We start from the raw sequence: 15,669 nt of genomic DNA, 5'->3' as shown, positions 1-15,669 counted from the left end.
AATGATGCCACTGAGTAACCTTCCATCATCTGTTGGGAAAAGAGCTGTGGGAAATATGCCTCTGCCCAGCTCTGCTCAGGAGTTGTACTGACACTTCTTGCGCGATGCTGTAGGTACACCTACACCTTTGCTGATCTTTACCTTCTGGTCCTGGCTTGACCTCGCCTCCACCAGCCCTCGTCTGGCAATGAGGTTCCTGGCCCGGTAAGGGACGTTCACCGTGAACTGAGGCTACAACGAGAAGGAGAGGCAGCAGCAGAGGGCAGCACACTCAATGCTGAGGATACCTCCTCAATCCTCAAAAGTGCAGAAAAATCCAGAGCAGCGCTTTTGAAAACCCTGCTGCATGGTCTCACTGTCTAGCTGCACTAGCCAGCACAAGTCATGAGCAGAAATAGGCAGAGCATAGTGGAACTATGTGACAGTTTTAATTTATAAACTTCAGCTCTATCATTTCCGTTAAGGACACTGGCAAATAATAATTGTGGGTGATAAAAAAAATGACTGTTGCACAGGGGGGTAAAGAGAGGTGAGGTGCCTGTAAAGGAAGACAAGGATGAGATGCAGACCTGAGTGAAGCACAGGAAATCAGATGACTTAGCTGCTAATTTCCTTGCTTTTTGTGGTTTGCATTGAAGGGATGCACAGTCTAGAACATTTCACTCACAGTTGATGACATTTTCGGATGTGCTGTTTTATATTTACATTTTAAAACATATACACGGTTAAAATTAAGGCTACATCAATATAATAAACAATCAAGACTCAGGAAATTAAAAGCTGCTTCTAATAACTGAATAGAGCCAAACTGTACACCCCATCCTTTAATCATTGCTATTAATAACGTTTAGCTGTTGGCAGCATTTGGAAGGCAATGTATATCTTGCAAGAAAGGCAATTTTTTTCATGCAGAACAAAACAAATCATAATACAATAAGCATTAGAAATCTACAAAAAAAAATTTTAAAATGTATTTGTGTAAAGCAGCTGAGCTAGTGTTACCATGAGAACATCCACTTTTTCATTTCCTGAATTCAGAGTGTCAAAAAAATTTACTTTTATTAGAAAAGCTAATCCAAAAGTTATGAGTTCTTCCAATTTTATTTGTTTTTTTCCATGATGTAGACAAGCATCACCACAGATGAGACTACAAACCTTCAACTTCTAGCTCAAACAATGTATAAACCCAGATATTTCCCCAGGTTTTTTTAAATAATTAGGATGGGAATTGCAACCAGTGAGAATACACCTGCCACACCATACCTTTGTAAAATGAGAGTCATGTGTTCTTTCCAAAATAATTTGAAGGGAAAAGGGAGGAGACTTCTGCTCTTGCCTTAGTTTCAGCTTTTAATATATCTCAAAAAAAATAAATCAGTGATTTAAAAACAAGTTATACTATCAGTCTCCATGTTCCATCAGAGTTTTGCTCATTCATTACAAGAAATTCTCTATGAAACACTACAGTACAGGCAATCTGGGATGGTACAATGACTTAGTGGTAGGCAGCAGTGAAAGCCAGCATACCTACCTATTTATATCATGCTTATCATGATGACATACATTTTCCTTGGAACTATAACTTACTGTGAGTGATTCCCATTTCTTATACCACACAACAAGGAAGCATTAGAGGTTATTTCTTTCGGGGGGGGGCAGGGGCGTGTGTTTTGTGTTTGTGTGTGTGTTTCATTTGTTTTGGTGTGTGTTGGGTTTTTTTAACCCAGTTTTGTAGATAAACAGGTTTATGCAGTCAATACTATCTGCTCTGTCAGCCTGATCACCGCGCTCATTAATCACTTTCTGACCTGTTAGCTTTGCTGCTGTTTAACTTGGGGGTTAAATACACTGTTCCCATAGGTATTGTCGAAAGAGACTTCTGGTGAAGGGGAGAGAACTCCAACACATACCCCTAAAGAGGGACAGGCTGTGACACGAACCTACACATCAGAGAAGCCACCACAGGAAAGAGCTCAGGCACAAAAACTACGAAAAGTTTCAATCTTAGTGTCTTTCTAGGGCTCCAAAGTACAACTAACCACAAGATCAAATCAGTAGAAGAGATTTCATTAGTACCAGTGCTCAAGTAACTAATTGCTTTGATTATTTCTGTAGGATGCACAAATAACAGAAATTGTCTTCTTACACAAGAAATACTGTGTTTACCAAGTAGTAAAAAAAAAGAAAGTAAATACTTAAATTGTGGCATTGTAAACAATTTTGTATTTCTTTGTTATGTGCTGAAGGAAAAAAAATTATGCCATACTGTTGACTTTATAACAGTTATTCATTAAACAGCAAGAAAGGACATTGCCAGCCTATTTCCTCTTTCTTTCCAATTCCTGTTTGACAAAAAAAGCAGAATGAAAAAAGCAAAGGCACCATTAATACATATACAACTTAAAAATAACCTTCTGTGCATTGAATGAGGGCTGTTGCTTGCATTAGTATAGATAACTAAGAGGAAGCCATAGCTAAAATAAAATAAAATACAATAAATATAGTTGTGAATTATACAGCTAGAACTACTTTAGAAGAATAAGAATCCCATGTTCTACATAAGAAGAGAAATATTTCTAATATTTATTATCTAATTTTTATTTTTTTTAGTCCCCAATCTTTCTTAACAATTGTGTTAATTATTAAAAGGAATGCTGTTACATCACCACCCGTGGTAGCATGCAGATCAGACAGACTTTTAAGGTTATCACAGAGGTAAGAAAACATTAAATAAAGTTATCATCTCTACACCTAAGCTTTATGGACATTGAAAAATGGCAAATTCCGAGGAAGATTTCAGTGATCCAACCTACAACATAATATGAAGACTGTCACTCTTGCGGGGGGAGGGTGGAGTATATAGCATCTTCACTTACATGCACTTTGAGAGTGGGATTTTTCAAGCTTAAGTTTTAACTGCACTTCTACTATATTTCAGGAAGTGTCACAGGAAGAAAATAAAACTTCCAAATGAAGAAGAATATTGCCTGCCAACAAAAACAGACTTGACAGAACATATTCATATAGATGAACAAAACTTTGTAGAAAACAGAGGATAAACCTAAACTAGAAAACAACCTTAAAAAAAATCTTGTTAATTCCATTTTGTTAAACAGTTTTAAATGGTTCTGTGAAATATTATTCTCCACTCTTTAGTGACTAGTATTATTTCAAGTCGTTGAAAGAAATTTGCTGCTTAACGTATGACCACAACACCATGTACACACAGCACTGTTTTGTCTTCATGTAGCAAGACAACAAGTACAGCAGGCAGGCTGCAGAGCAGACGCTGTGCTCCCTTCGAGTTTTTTAAACTTCTCAAGTGAAGAACAGCCCTAAAGCACAGAGCAGAATAATCTCTCAAAGCACCATTTCTGAGGTGCGCTATTTCTTTTTAAAACTGGGACTGTTTTCCAGGAAGCTTCACACCAGGCTGCTGCCGCTGCTCACGTCCAACTCCTGCACGTGGTTCAGATCAGCGGTTCCTCAGTTGGGGTCCACGTGTTATAAGACGGGCTGTACTTACAAATGGGGTCACCAGCCCAAGGGATATTCAGGCTGCCGTGGGTGAAATGCAACCCAGATACGTGTCATGAGCCCTGGAGAGGGAAACTTTGGAAACTGCTGTTCTGGTCATAAAAGTGAGAGAAGTAGTCAGGAGGGATGTGGGCTTAATGTGCCAGCAGCAGGTGGTACACCATTTCTTGACTACAAAAGGCACAGAAGATGAAGGGGAAAAAAAAACCTGTAGAATTTGGCTAATTTCCTCATTTCCTTTTTTTTTTCCTTAAACCAGGTGCCTAAAATTTACAATATTCATGTTTGTAGCAATTCTGCCATAAGAGTCTGTAAAAAATGAAATTCAGTTTCTTCTGTCAACTTTCCCCTCTACTGGCTTAATTTAGGCAGGCTGATCTGCCTTATTCATATGGGACTACCACAGTGCAAACCTTTCCTTCTCTGGGAATCAAAACCAAACCCATCAACAGTGATATAGTTCAAAAGGTGATTCAAAGTACCGAACAAAAGCTCCTCCAACCCACAGGCTCTCAAAATGCCATACCATCACTTAGGCACCATAACGTGAGTTTTTCATTACAAAAAACACACAAACAAACAAACAAACAAAACCCACAGCATATATGTCGTAGTAGTCTCCAGGTTGCTGCCCAACAAAATAAGAAGGGTTTAGATCCCATCCCTCCCACTACTGGGCACAAACCATGTTACAAGTGGTTGAGGACAGCCCTTCAGATGCCTGGGAACAGCCATAACTCGACACCAAAGGCTGCTGAGATGACAGCGGCAAGGACAGAGAAGGCAAGTTCTCCCAAAATTTACCTAGCTGACTTTGGAAGCAAAACTGAAACACCTTCAGAGTGTTTTGAGACTGAGTCACCCAAAACAGAAGGATTCAGTAGGAGTGCAACATGCTAATAGAGCATCCCTTTTATTTGTATGCATACGCACAGAATTGTAGACATAAAGACATTGAAAAGCACCTGAAAGAATAGATTTTCTCCCTATAAAATATTTATGACTGATCTAATCTTGCATTAAATGTTTCCTAATAATGGCAAACATTTGAGGCATTATAGTCAGTGAATTGCTAGGGGATGCCATGAAACTAAATGCTTTAAGTCATCTCATTTGAATGAAATTATAAAATAGAAGATGTTCTATTCAGCATTTTATGTAGGTTTTACTATAATAAACAATGTGGTTTGGTTTATGTAACAAAAGTATCCTAATTAGATCTTTCTTAAATAGATACAAGTTTATTAGTTAATGTATGCTGGGTAAACCATTCCAGCTAATGCAGCTATCGCAGCTAATGCCATGTTTTAATTCTTGCCAGCTGCTAGAGGAGTTATTTATACGCACAGCATGGAAGCTTATACTCACTTTTCTTTGACTGCACATGAAAATAAAGGACATTCAAGTAAAGAGAGAGAGTAGCAAATTAACAATTTTAAATCTCAGACTAACCTACATTTTCAATAAGAGAAGAGACAAATAGATAGACATGGCATGATAAATAAAAGATGTGTTTTAGCATTTCCCAGTTTTAGTAGACAATTTGATTTATCTCTCTCAAGTAAGAGACAACAAGTAATATTTTGCTTTTGAAATCTGGCACATTACTTAGAAATCAGAATTTTTTATTTGATTGTGATAATTGTCTATTAATATTCTAATGCATGCCAAAACATTAGAAGCTCTTCTTGCCTTTTCTTTTTCCCAAGCGCAACTTTCCTTATGACAGAGATAAATTTGTCTGAACTCCCTTCAAACTCCTTTCTGTCAACACAGTTTAAGTTAAACAAAATCAGTGAGAAAAAGAAGAGGTGGAGAAGCATTTTGTTTTAAAGTGTCATCGCTTATGTTACAAATCCACAGGTATCAAAATAAATGAAGACTGACAAATTATAGATGAGATCAGCCAGTACCCGATCCCCACTCCCACTCCAAGAAAAATCCTTAGCTCTCTTTGAAAACAATGATCTAAATACTGAACATATTTCTACACTTCCTTATTATGAGCACTGTATTGTTTTGTCTTCTTTTATCACTGCTTTGGCCTGATTTCTGAAGAAATAAGGTTATGGTTTTTTCCAGGTATAGTCATTTTTTCAACTTGTTGGCCAAGTTCCACGAAATCTGAGACTAGGATAGTGATCTCAAGTCTAAATAGTGTTAGAAGTATTTTGTTATTTCAGTAGCTCACTGTGGTAAGAGCAATGAACGCACCTCGTGAATGTCTCCTCAAACATACAGCCTACTGAAATCCAACAGCAAACCCTGTTAAAAAATCCCAAAGAGAAGGTTTTGTGTTGAATTGCTTTTATTTTCCTCTTATTCCAGCTTTACTAAAATTGTAACAATAAAGAAAATGGTACTTTAAAGACTTTAACAACAAAACTTTAAAGACAAAAATTCACCTGGACATTCTGGGATTCTGCTCAAGTTTTAGTCTATCTTTGTTATCACAGTCCATGATGCGTTATATTTATTACTTATTCATTATATAAGTGTTATATACATAAAACTATATTTTATATATATGAATATGCATATATACACCTGTGATACACTGAATGCATACATATATTGAAAACATGCATGCATGTGAATATGTATATATACATATATATACATAAACATATGCACATAAATACGTGCCAGTTGAAACATTGCATCTTTTTTTAACCAAGAGATCTTTTGTTTGTACTAAAATGTAACAGTTTAGCATTTCTAGAAACAATCAGATTTTTGAAACTTCTGTGAAAGGAAGTTTAAATGTAACAATGAAATAGAGCACTAACATGGGTTCCTGGAAAAACTGAAAACAAAACCACGTGTCAAATGGATTTTCCTTGTGAAAATAAACACACATAATTTTGATTGATTCAAAGCTCTAGGAACCTGAAGAGTTCACAAACTCCCATTCAAGGAAGCGACACCACTTTGTATGCACAGATTACAAAGATTTCATTCTCTAAGATTTAGTATACACCAGAAGTACCTACTGATCAGCAAAATTTTACACAGTGTGCCAAGATCATTCAATGGCTACCTGAAAGATTTTATGTAGGCAAGTGTAAGACTTTGTTTCTTGTTTGTTTGTCAGAATTTATTCAAATATTTCAGTTTTGAAATAAGGATATGAGGAGAGGTTTAGAGTGAGGAAAATATGAAAAAAAAAATGTGCACAACTTTAAGACTAAGATCAGGAAAACCATACATGAGTAATACAAAATGTAAATTTCTGTAGAATTAGGCAAACAACATGACTAACTCTGGTTTCAGGGCCCATTTATGAGGAGATGTGTTTTGTTGTAAAACAGATAAAGAATAAAAGAGAACATACTAAAATAAAAGCATTTGTTCAGTGCTTAATCTCCTCTTTAGTTTCCTACTCTTTATAATTGCATACAATACACTTAGATAACGATAGGAGGTATTATCACTTTTAGTATAGAAACTTATAATTTAGCAACACTACTACTCTGTTGAAATTCTTAACTTAATTCATGGTACACCTAAATAAAAGATCTTTGCTTACAAAAATAGCATTAGCAAGCATACTACCCAATTATGAATTATGAGTTACACATTTTAAATAGATTCCCAGGAGCTGAAATGCTGGTATAGGAGAAACTATCACCATGAAAATATAATCTTATATTTGTCACAAAAAAAAGTCAGATTTTTTTTTTTCCTGTTAAAGCAAAATGAACACATGGTATGAGTACATTTACCCTTCCTCGGACAATTCATTTCTTCTTCTTTTTCTTTATATGGACAAGTCTAAAGCAATGTTCCACCTTGATCCCTCTGTCTCTTTTGATCACTTTTTCCTAGACAGAAAAATAGCAGAAGTAATGAACCAAAAAAAAAATTACAGGTCTCAAATTAAACACCAGAGACCTATTTAAAATAAAAAAAGTTATCCATTTATCACTACAAATTTGGCACTACTGTGTCAATATGGACTAGAATTTCAAGACTTGTGGTCAATGAAGCATAAAATAGATTGTCAGAAATACTCTCTGAAATATGAATCCACTGAAAAAAGAATGCTTGAAAATACTTGAGATAATTTAAGAGGATCAAAATTGGCTGAATATACCTCTAAAAAGTCTCTACCTCCCTTTCTCAATTCATAAATGGCTTTCTTCTCAGTGACTGTTTCATAGAAGTAGTAAAAATAAGCTTCCAATTTCTACATTTGAAAATGCTTACCACATTTTTGTGGTAAGCCAAATAATTTCTTATCTGGAAATTATTTACTCTGCAATACAAATGTATAGCAAAATAGTAAGCTTTCCCTCACACTTCTCAGAAAATTCAGGAGGCCCACTGTCATGAAGATCATGGTGTGCTAACTGTGATGTTGTATAAAGCAGAATATTACTGCAGAAAACAGAACTTCTTGTCATGAAGAGGCACACTGAAATAGCTATTTTGGTGGCTGTAGTTCAAAATTGAATTAAAAGAGGACTTACAAAAAAAAAAAAAAAAAATCAAACTCCTCATACTCCAGTTGAAAATAACCATCCTACAACACATCTGAATTTTGGTCAGCCTAAATAATTCTATTGTTCCATGTTAAAGCTCATGAAGGATAAAGCTGGCTACAGCAAGTTGTGATGATTCCCTTACCAGGCTGGCTGACTGGGTTAGATAACCTCCTTAGGCCTTCTTCCGAGGCACCTGGACAAAACCAGGCTAATGAAGTTCTGTGTACCCCTCTGCTTCACCATTTGGCTGAGACAGTTCTGGCTCTGCTGACACTGTTCCACAGCCAGGCTACTCCTTTGTTTGTGATCGTCCTTTCTTTATTAAAGAAGGATGTTGCAGAACTAAAAATATCCAAAACCAAAATAAGAGCAATTGTGTGAAAAAGGGAAAGGATAACAAATCTCCATCTAGCATTATGCATTCACTACTACCAACAATGACTAAAAATAGAGTGTTTAGCAAGCTTTAAGTTCCTTCTTATCCTGATAGTTCATTACAAATGATCACAAGCTAATCTGCTGTTACACTAAATGAGGAAAAAAAGATTTATATATCCTGACTATATTTTCTCCTGTGAGAATAAATAGCATGGAATAGAATAAGATAAAAATATTGAAACATGTCTGGAATTATTTTTAACAAACCAAAATTCGTAAAGAGTGAAACAACAGCTACATTCATATTGAAAAACATCAGAGTCTAGGCTCAGAACACCCAACTGTGGTTTCTTTCAAAACACTGACAATCTCCAACACAGAATTCCTGAATTTTGTAAACAATCTCTCACCTTAGTTTCAGACAGTGGAGAAGAGAGTCTGGTGAGAGAAGCATATGATCAGACTGCAGAGAAGTTGGAGTCACTGCCACAGGATGCTGTAATATGCTGGGACTGAACAACATCCCCCTTCTTGAGGCTGGCACATAGACAGATGTGCTATTTGCAGGTGGAAATGGGTGATGTCTGACAGAAAAAATGTTGGTGGCCAGCTAGAAGGAGGGGGAATAAAACAATTTGCCCCCTCCTCATGTAGCTACTAGAACGCTCTCCAACACTTCAAGCTTCTTTGGTCATATTTCCTCCCCTTCTCCACCACTGCATTCAGTCCCTGTAATTACACCCCATCCAGAACACTTTGGTCCAAACCATTTGCCAGATATGGAATCAGAAAATATTGGGTTTGAGGTTTTGTTTCCTCACTGAGCCCAACTGGCAAAGATCTGGTAGCTTTTTGCGTTATTTACAGTGATTCAGAGGTAGGGTCGTAGGAAATAAGATTAACGTTGATTTGAAAGTCTGAGAGGCAAGCTAGGAATAAGTATCCCACTGCAGCTTTCAACCCATATTCAGAGGCAAAGCCATCCAATAATTCTCAGCAGTAAGCCCTGGGACTGTAAATATAATGACAATCTGAAATCTTCGTGAGTTTCCATTTAGTATTCTTACATTGTGTGTAGAAAAACGATATTTACCAGTGATTGATATCCGAGGAACATAATCTGTCTTACACCAAGTTATTTATTTATACATGAAGAGTCCTGCAGCTCTGCCTGGAGACAGAGTGGATGTCCTCTGAAATGGAACGGATGCTTATGTGTGCCCTGTACTAGGTGCGAAACTGTGACTTCTATCTAAAATTCCTTCGGTGGTGCGTCTTCACTCAATCTTATGGCCAAAGCAATGGCTTACTGCTGTTAGTAGAAGAGTGCAGTGAAGAACTCCTGTCTCCTCCTCCTAGCTTAGAATTCTTTGTGTCTGGGATTCTTCTTGCATGTAAAAACAAGCTGCAGTATTTTAAACATATCTTCTCAGTTCTCACTGCTGTATTTGCAAACAAATCAGACAGTGAACTCAGAAACACCACACACACATAAGCACACTTAAAGTCAGCTCTTGCTCTTTTGCTTCAACAAAAGCAGAAAGCATATTTGTAGTTTAGTGTAGCGTTCATTACTTGTGGTGAAGGAAAGTGACGGAAGGTAATTTATGGGTATCAATGCCTAACAGCATTTCAAAATTATTAGCTTAGAGGGTAACTGGGTCCATTCTAAATATTAAAAATTTTCTATTTAAAATGTTATGACTTTTAGGTTAAGGGATGATTCCTCAATAAATTCCTAAGTAAATTGCAGTAGTGGCAATGATTCATCCTCAGTTTTCCACTCTTTTGATGAAAGTATCTAACACAGAATTCCCACACATCTCTTCTCAACATATAAAAAGGCAATATCCACAAAGACTTTGTTGAGGATTGTGTTGTAATGTTTATTAAAAAATCTTCAATTATGAAAATTTTTATATAAAGTCATATTAATATATGCCATTTTATCCTTCTATTCAAAGTTCAGCACGTTGTGGATCTGAAAGACAGGGAAGTCTTTTGTTTCTGCATGATCATTATTTCTGGGAGAACCACAGGAATAATTAAAAATAAAAAATAAATTAAAGTTTCAATCTTGAAAAACTCAGACTTCAGAAACATGCCAGTCTACCTGAACTCACATTAATATATTTGGCACCTATGAAATTACCATCAAGCTCCTTCAGGGCATGCTGCTGCATGGGGTATCTTTATATGCACATCTTCAGGCAAGGACTTGATCTGCCTGTGATTGATAGAGGCACTTACTGCAACGGAATCATAATCAAGACTGAAGTCCTCTGGGGAAATAAGACCAAATAATAACGACAGTAATGCTCTAATATCCTCCTAAGCAAGAATCATCTCTGCTTTCTTGTACATTAACATTTTTTCCCTATCATTTACATCCATAAAATGTTGAAGCTAACTGGTATCATTATGACCACACTCTGGTCTTCTGTGGAATACCAGCCATAATTAAACAGCAGCGTGTTGAAATAGCATACTCATTCAACAAGTCTGGGGGTTTTTATATAAATATTTTTGAAGCTGAAGAACTTACTTAAGAAGCAGAAAGGAAATGTTTGAATGAGCAAAGGACAATTTTATCATTTTAAGAAAGCAAGAACCCCAGCATTTGGAACCAGTATTACATGTGCTTCCTGAAACAGATGCATTTAGGAATTCTTGGGGGACAGGCGACTATAAGAATCTGCAAAGATTTTTGTGTTTGGAGGTATATGAAGTGTGTTGGTTTTGGCCACTGGGAACGGTAGGTGATAAGCTAGTGAAGAAAGGCTGGGTAAGGAAGGGGCTGGATTTAGAAGAACAAGGGGTGAATTACTGGGGAGGGAGAGAAGCGGTTAACACTGATGCACAAGGGTTTGCACTTCTCTCAGACCTGGGTTCATTCTGCAGTTTATGGACACGAGAGGCTGGAAAAAAAAAATAAGCTTATTCCACCTTTAAGTGCTAAGTACCTTGAACAAATAGACAGGGCAGACTCTTACATGCAGTAATAAACAGAGAATGCAAGAACAGCGCATCCTACCTAACACGTAAGACTATTTGTTGTCCCCCTCCTCCCCTGAGGTCCATAAGACACCCACACTCCCTGTTAGTCCATATAAAATGCAGATAAGACACAATGTTTTACAAAGATAAGTGCCTGATATTTCAAAATAAAAACATACCAACTAAACAGATAAATATAATATGGCAAGGAATATACCTATGGTAAACAATTCTGTTGATGCAATGCAATTTGTAATCTCTGTTGATTTTGGAACAACATGTTTGTTCAGAGCCTGCAATAAACAACCAAATGTTCTTTCATCAGAAAGTGCAAATCAACTAAGTTAGTTAAGAACTATTCTAAGAACACTTAATAACATCCAAGTTCAGAGCCTCATTTTCTATTTTAAGCAGGAAGAGAGGTGCAGCACAAACAATCTGCAGGATAAAAGCCTAACAGCAAAAACTCCACACACACCAAAGAAAATAATGTGTCTGTGACAGCTACAACAGCAGCAGTTTTCAGCTTCTTACACTACTTATGCAATGCACTTCGCAGTCATCCCTCTTGCATAAATCTGTACGCTATAATTTTGCGTTCCAGCGGATCAGTTTGTATGCTCCGTATCTGTAAATGAGCCAGATAATACAGAATGTGAGAAGTGATTTGTGCTATCTGTGACATCAGGAGTTTTGCAGCTGTAGTTATTAACAGATATTTTTTCATCCAGCAGCATCGACTAAAATCAATCATTCTGATAACTAGGCATGGCGTGAGCTGTCCGCCCTGTCATTTCAATCTGATTAATCACACATACACAGACCTTTACCTTAAAGGAGCAATTGTTCACATTTAATCACGAAGATACATTCAAGCATACCACCACAGATTACTAAATTTAAGTGCAATTTGTGTCTTATATTTTGGCAAATACGTTTATGATAATATGGCTTTGGCATATAGATATATTGTTTCATTCATTTTACAAACATTAAAATCTAAGCTAATGTGTTGCACTTTGAATCATTTATCACATCAGATTTGCAGCTTTTGAAGCTTCCATTATGCACATATCTTTATCTGCAGATTTATCCTAATAACACAGGTACAGATAATTTATTAGTTATTACGTCTTCTTCAGACTGTGCTAGCTAGACAGTAGGTATCATCTTCATCATAGATGAAATTCAACTTCATTTTACCTGAATGCCCTACATTCTATTAACTGGTCCTCCTTTTGTTTCAATTTTCTTTTTTAACCTTGGAACAAAGCACAGCTCTTCCCTTAACAGTTAGGCAGGACTTTCTGACTTTCTCCTTTTGATTTTAGGGTTGGGGTTTTGTTGGTTTTGGTTTTGTATTTGTTTAGGGTTTTTTGATTGTTTTCTTTTTTCCATTTTGTTTTCTTTTTTAATTTTTCTTTTTAAAAGAAAAGGCATACAAGAGGGTCCTTATGCAAGCATAAAACTCTACGACTCAAAGCAGATTGCTCCAGTGCAAACAGACCGCTGTGCTAAAACCAAGTGGAATTTGAGATCTGTCAAACTAGTAACATGTTTGCTAGAAGCATCCTGCATTCCAGATACAATTCTTTATTAGGCGTAAAAGCACAAAAGCATTCAAGTGTCCCCGGATCCACCACTATTCAGCAAGTCACTGAAGCATATGCTTCATTTTCACTTCAAAAGCCAATGAAATATAAGAATGTGCTGAAAACTGAGTATAAGCCTAAGCGTTCTGCTGGTGCAAGCAGACAAAACCATAATCTCTGGCCCTGCTGCTCAACTGAAGTCATATGTAGCAGAAAACCGTAATTGATTAGGCATATCCAGCGGGTGACTCCTTAAGCTTTTAGATTCTTCAAAAGTATAAATTCTCCAACATTTCACAATTGGGTGTATTTTTCTGAAGGGTCAGACCTATATGCTAGGAATTATATTTTATTTACTGTTTCTACACTAGATTATACTTATGCTTTATAATACATGCTTTTTCAAAGACTGTTGTACTTCAATGTATATATAAATTGCCTGATTAACATTTTCCCATTTTGCTTTTCAATAAATTAATCCTAAAATAACTGAATAATCATTTTATTCAAATATGGCAAAAATCATTAGTTAAAAATACAACACAATGGAAATAAACTGGATCTTTATTTCATTTGTAGCCCAATGTGCAGGAGGTCCCCAAACAACAGGCTTCTGTTCTGACTGCTGCCCAACGGGGCTCTCAGAAAATGACAGGTTAGATGTGTTGATGAGCAATGAAACACTTGCAAGAGAGGAGAAAGCATTCTTCTGCCAAAGAATTTTGAAGAGAAAAGCCAAAGTGTTAGAGGCAACCAGAGTTGTTTATGTATAAATGAACTGCAGAGACACAGATTCATGAACAGAGTGCAAGTAATTACTCAAAACTGCACAGTGCATTTATTTCCTCAATCCTGAACTGGGATATAGAAGGAAATTGCTTTCTACCACATGTCATGCACCAACAGTATATACATTATAACACTTCCAGAGGTTCAATCATCACTCAGTAATGCAATCAACAGTAGCTAGGCAAAATGGAACAGGAGTGTAATTGCCCCTAGAAACTTTAATCTAAGTGCCCCTTAAGATACAGAAAGCTGGCTTTTCACAATATTCCTCTTCATCACATCCTAAAGTATTTTTCAGAGCAAGAACCACTGTTAATATTATTGTACACACCCAGTTTAGAGGCAAAGCACTATCACCTTTGGTCTTGATGTTGCAATGCACCTTTAACGACTAGAAAACAGGTATCAATTAACCACACTGCAGCCTAGATTGTACACAGGTATCTTATAGAGATACACTACAGCAAGTGATTTTGGACCTTAGGCTCTGGAAAAAAGATTAAAGCAGGGATTTTGGGCATATAGCCATACACAAATTAGGAATCTAGAAAATGCAACTGCAGGTCAGAACATTAGTCCATCTAGTATGTAGTCCTTGTCCACAGGTGCCAGCATTGAGGAGAACACCTGTTCATTAAATAAATAAGCATAGTTTCTCCCAAGTCATAGGGTGCATCCACACCATTGTCTTTAAGAGCTACCCATTAGCCAGTTCTCTGTTGATTTTCCAGTCTCTCTTTAAATGACTTTGTACTTTTGACCTTCTAAAAATAGTAGTGAGATGGATTCCACAGTCTAAATTCTGTAGCCTGGGGGGAAAAACATGCTGGTTTTGTTTTGTTTTTGTTTTTTCCCAGTCTAACCCTACCAGCTCATAATTACACTGGAATCCCCTGTTTCTTTTGAAAGATGATGAACAGCTAGTCCCTACTTATCCCCTCTGCAGCAATCATCTTTGTATTCACCTCTATGATAGCACTTCCCACACAGGTACCCCTTCTATACTTAAAAGTTCCAGCCTGTTCAGCCTGGCCTCACATAGAACGTCACCTAGGCACACTTTCTCAGATTTTCTCTTAAGATCATTTGATAAAGAATGTGATAAAAAATATTCTAAAGTTCAAAGTAAATTAGAAGTATGTATCTCCATTCGAAAGCTGAAAAGCTGTGTTAACTATTGCCCACTACAGCACATTTTATTCATTTGATTTATTTTCACACAGCAGCCCTCTGGAAGAACTCTTTCAAACATTTAGAATTTATCACCTTACTGTTCTACTGAATATTCTTTTGTTATGAAAAAAAGGCTAATAAGAACTATCAAGATCATCTTTTTGAGATGAGATAATTTCAGCCTCTTTTTAATTCTCCTTTGATTTCTTCTTTATTCCCATTCTGTATGTCTTATGCAGTATCCACGACTTTTCACCCTGTGATTAGACAGCTGATCTGCCTTGACTGATGGCAAAAAGCAAATGGTGGAGAATACAGGACATGACAGCTTTCCCTCTCTCTGCTTGAGACTTCACAGGTGGTCAGGAGTCTCTTAAGTTACTGTCTCCTGAGGTAAATACATAAAAAAAGAAAGGAAAAGGGAAAAAAGGAAAAGGGAAAAAAGGAAAAGGGAAAAAAGGAAAAGGGAAAAAAGGAAAAGGGAAAAAAGGAAAAGATACAGTGAAAAGTAAACATGAGTGGCTAATTCTTCTCACCAGACAAAAAATTTAATTTTTTAACATAGTAATGCATTTTTTAGCCTGTTGAAAATAAATACTTGCTTTTATTGTACAAATTTAGCTTTCAAGAGCTGAATGTCACAAGACATCATAGAAGCCATGAACTTCGGTGGATCTCTTTTTTTCCCCAGATCATGAAAAGTATCCTTCCAGAGA

The 15,669-nt window shown here is 36.6% G+C and overlaps 1 long non-coding RNA gene across 1 annotated transcript; it reads right to left on the bottom strand.

The window, feature by feature from the left end:
* Window positions 1-5,827: 5,827 nt before the first annotated feature.
* Window positions 5,828-8,986, bottom strand: LOC110365657 (uncharacterized). The gene is made up of 3 exons (XR_002425349.2): window positions 8,813-8,986; window positions 8,167-8,366; window positions 5,828-7,361 (listed from the first exon to the last, which is right to left on the bottom strand). It is a non-coding gene; the product is annotated as an uncharacterized LOC110365657 (long non-coding RNA).
* Between the last annotated feature and the right edge of the window lie 6,683 nt (window positions 8,987-15,669).

Source organism: Columba livia, chromosome 1 (genome assembly GCF_036013475.1).
Source record: "Columba livia isolate bColLiv1 breed racing homer chromosome 1, bColLiv1.pat.W.v2, whole genome shotgun sequence".
Lineage (NCBI taxonomy): Eukaryota > Metazoa > Chordata > Aves > Columbiformes > Columbidae > Columba > Columba livia.
The sequence above is the reverse complement of the archived record's forward strand: the minus strand, read 5'-3'. Positions and strand labels throughout refer to the sequence as shown.